The 9,383-nt window shown below is 34.1% G+C and overlaps 1 pseudogene; it reads right to left on the bottom strand.

Moving 5' to 3' along the window:
* Nucleotides 1-303: 303 nt before the first annotated feature.
* LOC114313723 (akuammiline synthase 1-like) lies at nucleotides 304-2,073 on the bottom strand (annotated as a pseudogene).
* Nucleotides 2,074-9,383: the final 7,310 nt, after the last annotated feature.

The raw sequence follows: 9,383 nt of genomic DNA, 5'->3' as shown, positions 1-9,383 counted from the left end.
AGCAAGTTTAGGACAATGACAGTACGACTCCCAAAATCTCAAACTTATATTTTCCTATACTCTTGTTTTTGTCTATATTAATTATTGTTTATAGTCATTATTATTATAATAATTGTGCTAAATATTCTATTAATATTATTGCTACAGATTAACACATCCATGATCACATGATTCATGATACTCTTATTCTTAAAATAAAAAGAAGATAAATGAATCATCATACGATATCTACTAGACTCCAAGACTTTTATGCTCATCTTAAAATATATACTTGGAAATATATATAAATAGAAAGAAATATAATGGAACAACAATACTATAATCTTAGAGACTTCAAGATTTTAATTCTTAAATGATATGATCCTATGTATCGGTACATTATGATCTCAATGCTAATGTTCATCTTCAATATAATACTGACACACGAAATAATACAATAAAGATAATATTAAAGGGGGATTAATATGACATTTATTATAAATTAGGAAATACATAGAAAGTAATATAATAGACTAGTTGTTTAACAGAGCCATGTCCTCTTCAAACAGATTCACCCAAATCTCAACTCCTTCACCATCTCTTGCATCCAGTAGTGCAATTCCATCTGGGCCACCCTCAACAATTGGACTCACCCATGTCGGCTTCCCCCATCCAAAATCAATTTCATACACAGGAAACCGACACCAACTGCTATGCGTATACATCTCCATATCATCTCCCTTAACCTGCCTCAAAGATTGCAATCTTTTTTTTCTTATTGTTATCGTTTGACTCTTGAGACCCTTTCCTCAACTGAGACACCAAGTTGGCCAGGTTTGTTGCTTGACTCTCGTAGTCGTGATCATCGTTGTCAAGCATTGCCCACAACATTCCCACTATATTCCCAAATGAGTATTTTGGCATGGGTGGCACAAGCCTTGACCGTATATTCACGCCTCCCATCAATGCATAAGGCCTTGGAGACCCCCCAAATCTTGACCTTGATGCAGCCACTGCGCATTTCCAAACAAGTGCTGTAATAACCTCGACGCGTGTGGGTTTCTGTTCGCTCTCGCACTCGCTGGCTGTTTTGGCCTTGAGGGAAGCGATTTTTAAGGCATCGAAGACAAACCTCTTTTTAACAACCTTTTGGGTTATGTCCTTGAAGGTAAGAGAAATTATAGGGATACCGTCTCTTGGAGGGAAGCGAGAGGAGGCAGCATTAAAATCTGGGACTATGGTGTCAGGAGATCCAAGAGCGATGTCTGACCAACCCTTTATAAATATGCCAAAGGAGAATCCATCAGCAAATTTGTGCGACATTCTCACAGTAACGACAACTCCGTTGCATGGAAAAAGGTTGACTTGAACGAGTAAAAGAGGGGACTTGTAGTAATCTGTTGGTTCGGGTGGAGCCAAATGATCGATGACTTTAAGTTTGGGTTCATCAAGAAAGTTTGAAAGATGGAAGTTGTTAATGACTCGAGCTTCAACAAAATCAACACCATCATCGTTGCAATCGACTAAGAGATTGTCTCTCAATCTTCCAGCAAGTGGGTAGAAGCGAGTGAGGGTTTCAGAGAGGGAAACCTTCAAGCGTTCCGATATTAGACCGACCATCTCTTCAGATTCACCACCACCAATAGTAGTGGGAGTAGAGTAGTAGACAGCCACTGATATGTAATGAAATGTAGCGTGCTGATCTCTGAGTGAGAGGTTGTAGTTTCTGAGGTGATGAGGAGTGGGAGAAGATGGCTTGATGGTTTCTCTAGCAATGATCTCAACCTTAATCTCCTTCTCCATGGTTTTGGTCACCTCTAATCTTTTCTTCTACTTAATTGGGTTTTGAAGTTTTGTTTCTATAAAGGTTGTGTTTGGTTGGAGAATTTGAGAAGAAATTTGGAAAGAAAAAGGAAAAATGTGTGTGAAATTAGGTGAAATATAGGTATATTTTATTCACATTTTACCTAACTTTTTCTTTTTATTTTCCAAATCCCTTCTAAAATCCTCCAACTAAATAAGTAAAAGAATTAAAGAATATATAGACAAAAACTTGCTCGTGGGAATGGTTCGTGGTGCTTGTGTAGATTAGGTAGATGCATTGCACGTGAATCATGACTTTAATTTCTTGTTTATTTTTTTATTTAGAAAGCAAAAAATAATAATATTATATGGCTATATAATATGAGAAAAGTTGGAGATTATGAAATTTTTTTTATGAAAATGATCATGAAAGATTTATGATTTTTAGATTATCTTGATCAGTGTGTGGTGCTTTATTCTAAGTGTAATCCAAGGGTCACAAAATTTTCATGATTATTTTCATGAAAGGTTGTTCATAATACCTAGCATTACTTATATAATATTTGGCTAAAATAGTCAATAAATATGAAATAGATTAAAATATAAATATCATATCTACATCACAATCATTTTAATCCTTATCTCACAATTTTCAAATCAATTAAAAAAATAATATCATCTCAAACATAATTTTTTTGACCAAGTTAAAGGATTATTTGAAATAATTTAAATAAGTGCAGTTTTTAATTAATTATTTATTTATTTATTAAAATAATAAAAAAATAGATTAATTTTTTTAAAAAAAACGTAATATTAAATAATATAAATATTTTAAATGACATTTTTGCCGACTATTGTCAAGTCACCTCGCTTGGTAGAGCTTCACATTTTGCCCTCTCTTGCTTTTCTCTCCGTCTTGCTTGCGAAGAGAGTGATGATGGAAATGGACACATTAATATATAGAGATATTTTGAAAAGATGATAAAAAATTAGTTTTTGAATTTTTATTAAGTTTTTTGATTTTTTTAAAAAGTGATTTAGAAAGTTGGTAATAAGATTTTTTTTGTATAATATTTATTTATGGTGTCACATCACATAAAAATGACCAAAATACTTCCACCAAACTTAGAAAATTTACTTTTTGACCCATGTGGTTGTTTGAACAATTACTTGATTTCATGGAGGGCAATTACGTAATTTCATCACTTGCGTTTTTGTCCTTTCCCAAATCAGCATGCTTGCTTTTTTATGCTGTTAGTGGCATTTTTGGAATGCTGCAAAACGGAGCTTCTTGCTCTCTTCCCAAATGGCCACATAGTGGTCCTCCGGCAACATTGGTAAAAAGCTACATTTGCAGCTTGGAAAAAAAAATAATTTACATTGCCTTTTTTAGCAAGAAGTTATTTGACAAGATGAAAAAAAGCTACATGAGAAATTATAATTACACCATTTGTATTGTTTAGGGTTGTACATGGGTGAACATGTAAATTTTTTAATTTGTGTGGGATAGTTTGGTCATTTTATTGTGATATGACATTATAAATAAATATTAACTAAAAAAAATCAAAAATAGCTTTTTAACAACTTTCAAAATCACTTTCCAAAAAATTTAAAAAGCTTGGTAAAAATCTAAAAGTCAACTTTTTACTATCTTCCCAAAACACCCCATAACACCCAATAGGCAAAAATCAATAGCAACGGGGCTGATTTCCCTGATTATGCCATTTTCAATATTTTTTTTCCCATTTTAGGATGAGTTTTTATCTTTATTCCTATTGTAAGATAAAACGACTTTAGCAATACTGTTTTTCAGAAAATAAATTTTGAAAAGTCGTATTTCGCAATTAAAATAATAATAAAATTTGAATATAGAAACCGTCTTTGAAAAAGGCATTTTAATTAATTCTGAATTAATGAAAAACGATTTTACACTAGTTTTTTTTAATTTATATTTTTAACATAAAATATTTTTAATACAAAAAAGATTTTAAAAAAACCGTTTTATAAAACGGATTTAGAAAAACCATTTTTGTAATTTTTTTTTCCTCATTTGTTTTCCAATGTGGGAAGCTTGTTGGGCTTGGGAACCAAAAGTAGAGAGAGAGAGAGAGAGAGAGAGAGAGCAGCAATTCCAATGCATTCAAAGATGGGTTTCTTTAGAAAAAGAAAAATAGGTGGTAGCTCGAAATGGGTGAGGGTCGAATGGCCCGAAATTTGAAAACCATGTCGTTTTGCGATTTTCTTCTTCTTCTTCGTTGAACTTCATTGAACACAGGAGAACAGAGGGGAAGAGGAGGAGAGAGAGAGAAAGAGAGAGGAGAGGAGAGGAGAGAAGAGCTCGTCGCCTCCGCCTGCCGTCCTCGTCGCAGCTCGCAGCTCGTTCGTCGCCTTGGCCCGCTGTCGCAGCTCGCAGCTCGTCGCCTCCGCCCGATCGTGCCTCCGCCCCTCGCCTCTACCTCCAGCCCTAATAATTGGGCCCCCTTCCTCCTCCTCCTCCTCCTCCTCCTTCTCCTCCTCCATCCTCCCTTCTCCTCCTTTCTTCCTCCTCCTCTGATTTTCTACTTCTTCTTCCTCCTCCTCTGATTTTCTACTTCTTCTGGAAAAAAAAAAAATGACACCAAAGGGAGGAGATGAGCGAAGCTCTGTGTGTGTGTGTGTGTGAGTTTTCCAGAGGGAGGAGATGAACAGAGGGAGGGTGGGTGTACAAAGAAAAGGGGTGGGTGTACAAAGCAATTCGGGCCTTTCGACCCGCGCCATTTCGAACTACAAAATGGGGTTGTTAGAAAAAATCTCAACACAAATAAAACCTAATCCATATAATACTCATCAAGATTTCACATTCAATTACTTATTATACAAGTCATATATGTGGTATTTTGAGAAGTTGATAAAAAAATTAATTTTTTTTGACTTTTTTAACTTTCTGGTGGTTTTTTTTTTAGTGTAAAAAAGTTAGTTTTTTTTTTATACCATTCTAGGTAAAAAAAATTAAAAAGTCAAAAAACTTGTTTTTTTAACGAGTTTCCAAATTGCCCCTGTATATACATACATATTCTTGGATCTTCCACCGTCTCCTCCTTTTGTCTGTCAAGAAAGTGCAAACTTTTCTCGATAGATGGCAAGTTGAGAAAGGGCAAGGGTGATCAGCTCAAGGAGGTCTCTGTAAGATTAGAACATTTGGATTTGAAATTTTACAAAAACTTTCTATCATTTTTTGGTCCACATAAGTTCAGAACTTTTAGATTGTGTTTGGTTTAATTTTAAAATTATGATTTGAGCGTGGAGTTGTGATTTAAATATAAAATTATGAGTTAAATTTTAAAAAGAAAAAATTTGTTTGGTTATGAATTTTGAAAAGTTTTTTAAAAAGAGTTTTGAAAGAAGTTTTTAAATTTTAAATTTTGAAAAGAGTTTTGAGTTTTGAAAATAATCTCAAATCGTAAATAGATATATAACTCAAAACTTAATTCAAAAATTATTTCTGAAACTTATAACCAAACATATAACTCGAAACTTCACACTACTTTCAAAACTCTGCATTCAAATCCTAATCAAATACATAACAAAAAAAATTAAAATATTTTAAAATATTTTTATAAAATAAAATAAAATATTTAAAATAAAAATTATATAGTTAAAATAAAAAATATTTTTTTTCAATTTTTTAATATTTAAAAAAATACAAGACAAAAATATATGAAATATAGTGCACATTAAAATAAATAAATAAATATTTAAAATATAAAATATTTATCCTAAAATAATAAAATTAAGAAAAATTTTAAAAAATTATAAAAAAAAAACTATAAAAATTTTAAAAAAGAACTCAAAATTTAAAATACAACTCAAAATGATTGCAATGGTTGTGTACATTAGGTAGATGCATTGCACATGAATCATGACTTTGATTTCTTGTTTATTTTTTTATTTATTAAAAAAATAACAATATTATAGTATTGTTTGGCTAGAGAATATTTGACTAAAATAGCCAATAAATATAAAATAGATTAAACTAATTAATAAGACAAATTGTCGTACCCATAATCATTGTATTTTTTTATCTCACGATCATCAAATCGATCAAAAAAAAAAAAAACTATCATCTCAAATATAATTTTTTTAGCCAAGTTAAAGAGTTGTTTGGAATAATCTAAATAAGTGTATTTTTTAACATTTTTTTTTGTTAAATAGTAATAAAAACATGATATAGTTAAATGAGAGGTGTTTATATGAGTCTAAATGCAGAGAAGATAAGAATCAATGAAAATGAGGTTACAGCACCCAAGTACACATAATACCAATCACACACACCCACTCAAGTAACAGGTAACACCCTAGTGTCTGAGCCATACACCTAAGGTCTTTCTAAGGAACCCAAACCTAAGAAGATTAAGGGGTTTTGTAAGAATATGGTGTGAGAGTGTTGGACAGGATTTGGTGTGAGAGTGTTGGACATGATTTTTACAAATGTTAATGGCACTATCACAGAAAAGGCTGAGAGTGTTTTGGTCTATACCATAATCATGAAGCATTTGCTTCATACACAACATTTGGGCACAACAACTCCCTAGAGCAATGTACTCAGTTTCAGTTGTCGAAAGAAAGACAGCATTTTGCTTTTTGCTATGCTAGGAAAAAAATTTATTCCCAAGGTAAAAACACCCCCCACATGTGCTCTTACGATTATTAGCACACCCTGCCCAGTCGGCATCAGAAAAATCAGTGATTTTAGTTGTAGTGTCGGTTGAGAACCAAATCCCATAACCCAATGTCCCATTAACATACTTAATTATGTGTTTGACTGCAATAAGATGAGACTCTTTAGGACAGGCTTGGTAACGGGCACAAACATCTACACTAAATGCAACGTCAGGACGATTGGCCGTGAGGTACAAGAGACTCCCTATCATACTCCTATAAAGGGTAGGATCAAAATCAGTACTAGAGAAATCTTTGGAAATGTGAAGACTCGTGCTCATGGGAGTGCGTGCATGTGTGGTTGACTCGAGACCGAACTTTGACACAAGGTTTTTGGCATACTTAATCTGAGAAACAAGCATACTTGAAGGAGACTGTTTAATTTGAAGACCTAAGAAATAAGACAACTCTTCCATCATGCTCATCTCAAACTCATGTGTCATGCAATCTGAAAAATATTTCACAAGATGATCAACAGTGGATCCAAACACAATATCATCAACATAAATCTAAGCAACAAGTATATGAGACTTAGTATGTTTCACAAATAAAGTCTTATCCACACTACCCCTTTGAAAATCATTATCAAGAAGAAAAGTAGTAAGTCTATCATACCAAGCCCGACGGGTTTGTTTCAACTCATACAAAGTCTTGTCTAACTTGTAGACATGGTTTAGACATTTAGGGTCTTCAAACCTTTTTGGTTGCTCAACATAAGCCTCTTCTTTCAAGACGTGCAACACCAAGAAAGCGCGCAACACCAAGTAAAATACAAATAGATTTGAGACGTGCAACTGGGGCAAACGTCTCATCATAGTCAACACCCTCTACTTGAGTATAGCCTTGAGCAACCAACCTAGCTTTATTTCTAACTATAGTACAATTCTCATTAGATTTATTCTTAAAGATCCACTCGGTACCTATCATATTCATGTCTCTAGGTCTGGGGACAAGAGTCCAAACATTGTTACGTTCAAATTGACCTAATTCTTCCTGCATAGCATTGGCCCAACTATCATCTAATAAGGCCTCTTTTATATTCTTAGGTTCAATTAATGAAACATAACACATATGAGATACCTCTTCCCGAATTTGTCTTCGAGTTTTCATTCGATCTGTGACACTTCCAATCACCTGTTGAGCCAGATGATTTAGTTTCACCCTTGCTGATGGTTTGAACTTTGGACTTGTGGTGACAGAGGCATCAAAAGTGTTGTCTCTTTGTGCACTCTTTGGACTCTAACTTACCTTAGAAGTTGGTGCTGACTCACTTTCTTGTGCTTGGACCTCAGCTTCTCTTTGACTTTGTGGTTCAGTATCCAGGATTGAAGACTCACCATTTTCTTTCTCATTTATGGCTGAAGTAGGAGAACCTGTGTCATCTATAACCACATTGATCGATTCCATTAAAGATAAAGTTCGCAGGTTATAGACATAAAAAGCTCTACTAGTGGTTGAATACCCTAGAAAAATATCTTCGTCACTTCAGGAGTCAAATTTTCCCAAAAGCTCTATATCTTTGAAAATGTAGCATTTACTCCCAAAAGTTTTGAAGTATTTTACATTAGGTTTCAATCATTTCCACAATTCATATGGAGTTTTTAAAGTGCCGGGCCTTAAATACACACGATTCACAACATAAACGGCGGTGTTTAAGGCTTCAGTCCAAAACTTTAGAGGAACTTTCTTACTTAGGAGCATGACCCTAGCCATCTCTTGAACAACCCTATTATTTCTCTCAACAACTCCATTTTGTTGTGGAGTAATTGGTGCAGAAAATTCATGCTTAATTCCAAGCGTATCACAAAAATTCGAAAATGAATTATTTTCAAACTCACGACCATGATCAGTTCGGATTCTTATGATACGCCCAATAGAAACACCTTGTTCATATTGGATTTTAATGAGTAAGGCTTGGAAAGCATCAAATGTATCAGATTTTTCTCTTAAAAAATTTACCCATGGAAAACGAGTGAAATCATTAACGGTTAAAAAAATGTAACTTTTACCTCAAATGCTTTCAGTGCGAGTGGGTCCCATAAGATCTATACGAACCAGTTCCAGAGGACGTTTGGTTATGAAGCTCTTCACCTTTTTATGAGGGGCACGGGTTTGCTTCCCAAGTTGACATGGTCCACACACATGGTTCATATTCTTGCCCAGTTTAGGTACTCCTCTCACAAGCTCTTTGTTGGCTATCTTAGTTAGGTTTTTGAAATTCATGTGACCTAATCTTTGATGCCGCAAATCAATATTATTTATGATTGCTGAGTGGCAAGTGAGATCATTAGTGGTAACAATCCCATAGTAGTTATCAGATGTGCGAACCCCATGCATGACAGTATTTCCCTTCTTCTCTAAAATTTCACATTTATTTTTTTGAAAATAATACTTCATGGTGGGAATCACACATTTGACTGATGCTCAAAAGATTTGCTTTGAGGCCATCAACAAGTAATGCATTTTCGAGCTTGGGAAGACCAGTCACACTTATAGAGCCCTTACCAATGACTCTAGAAGTGCCACCATCTCCAAAAGTAATAATTCCTCCTTCATATTTTTCAAGAGAAGTGAAGTAGGATTTGTCACTAGACATATGACGAGAGCACCCACTATCAAGATACTACATGTATGAATTACGTGCTTTCAGAGCAGTGTGAACAACAAAACAAGTCAAGTCATCCTTTCTCACCAATATCTTTTTAGTCTTAGTAAACTCAAGACTGACAATCTTGGTAAATGTCTTAGCATTATGAACACCCACATGAATTTTGGTGTTCCGCCTAGACATGTAAGGTTGTTTCCTAACCCAAACAGTATTAGAATTTCTACCCTTTTGAGACACTTTACCAAACAACTCAAAACAATATAGACGAATGTGGCCATACCTACCACAATGATGA

Source organism: Camellia sinensis, unplaced genomic scaffold (genome assembly GCF_055761805.1).
Source record: "Camellia sinensis isolate YWXY unplaced genomic scaffold, ASM5576180v1 Unanchor10, whole genome shotgun sequence".
Lineage (NCBI taxonomy): Eukaryota > Viridiplantae > Streptophyta > Magnoliopsida > Ericales > Theaceae > Camellia > Camellia sinensis.
The sequence above is the reverse complement of the archived record's forward strand: the minus strand, read 5'-3'. Positions and strand labels throughout refer to the sequence as shown.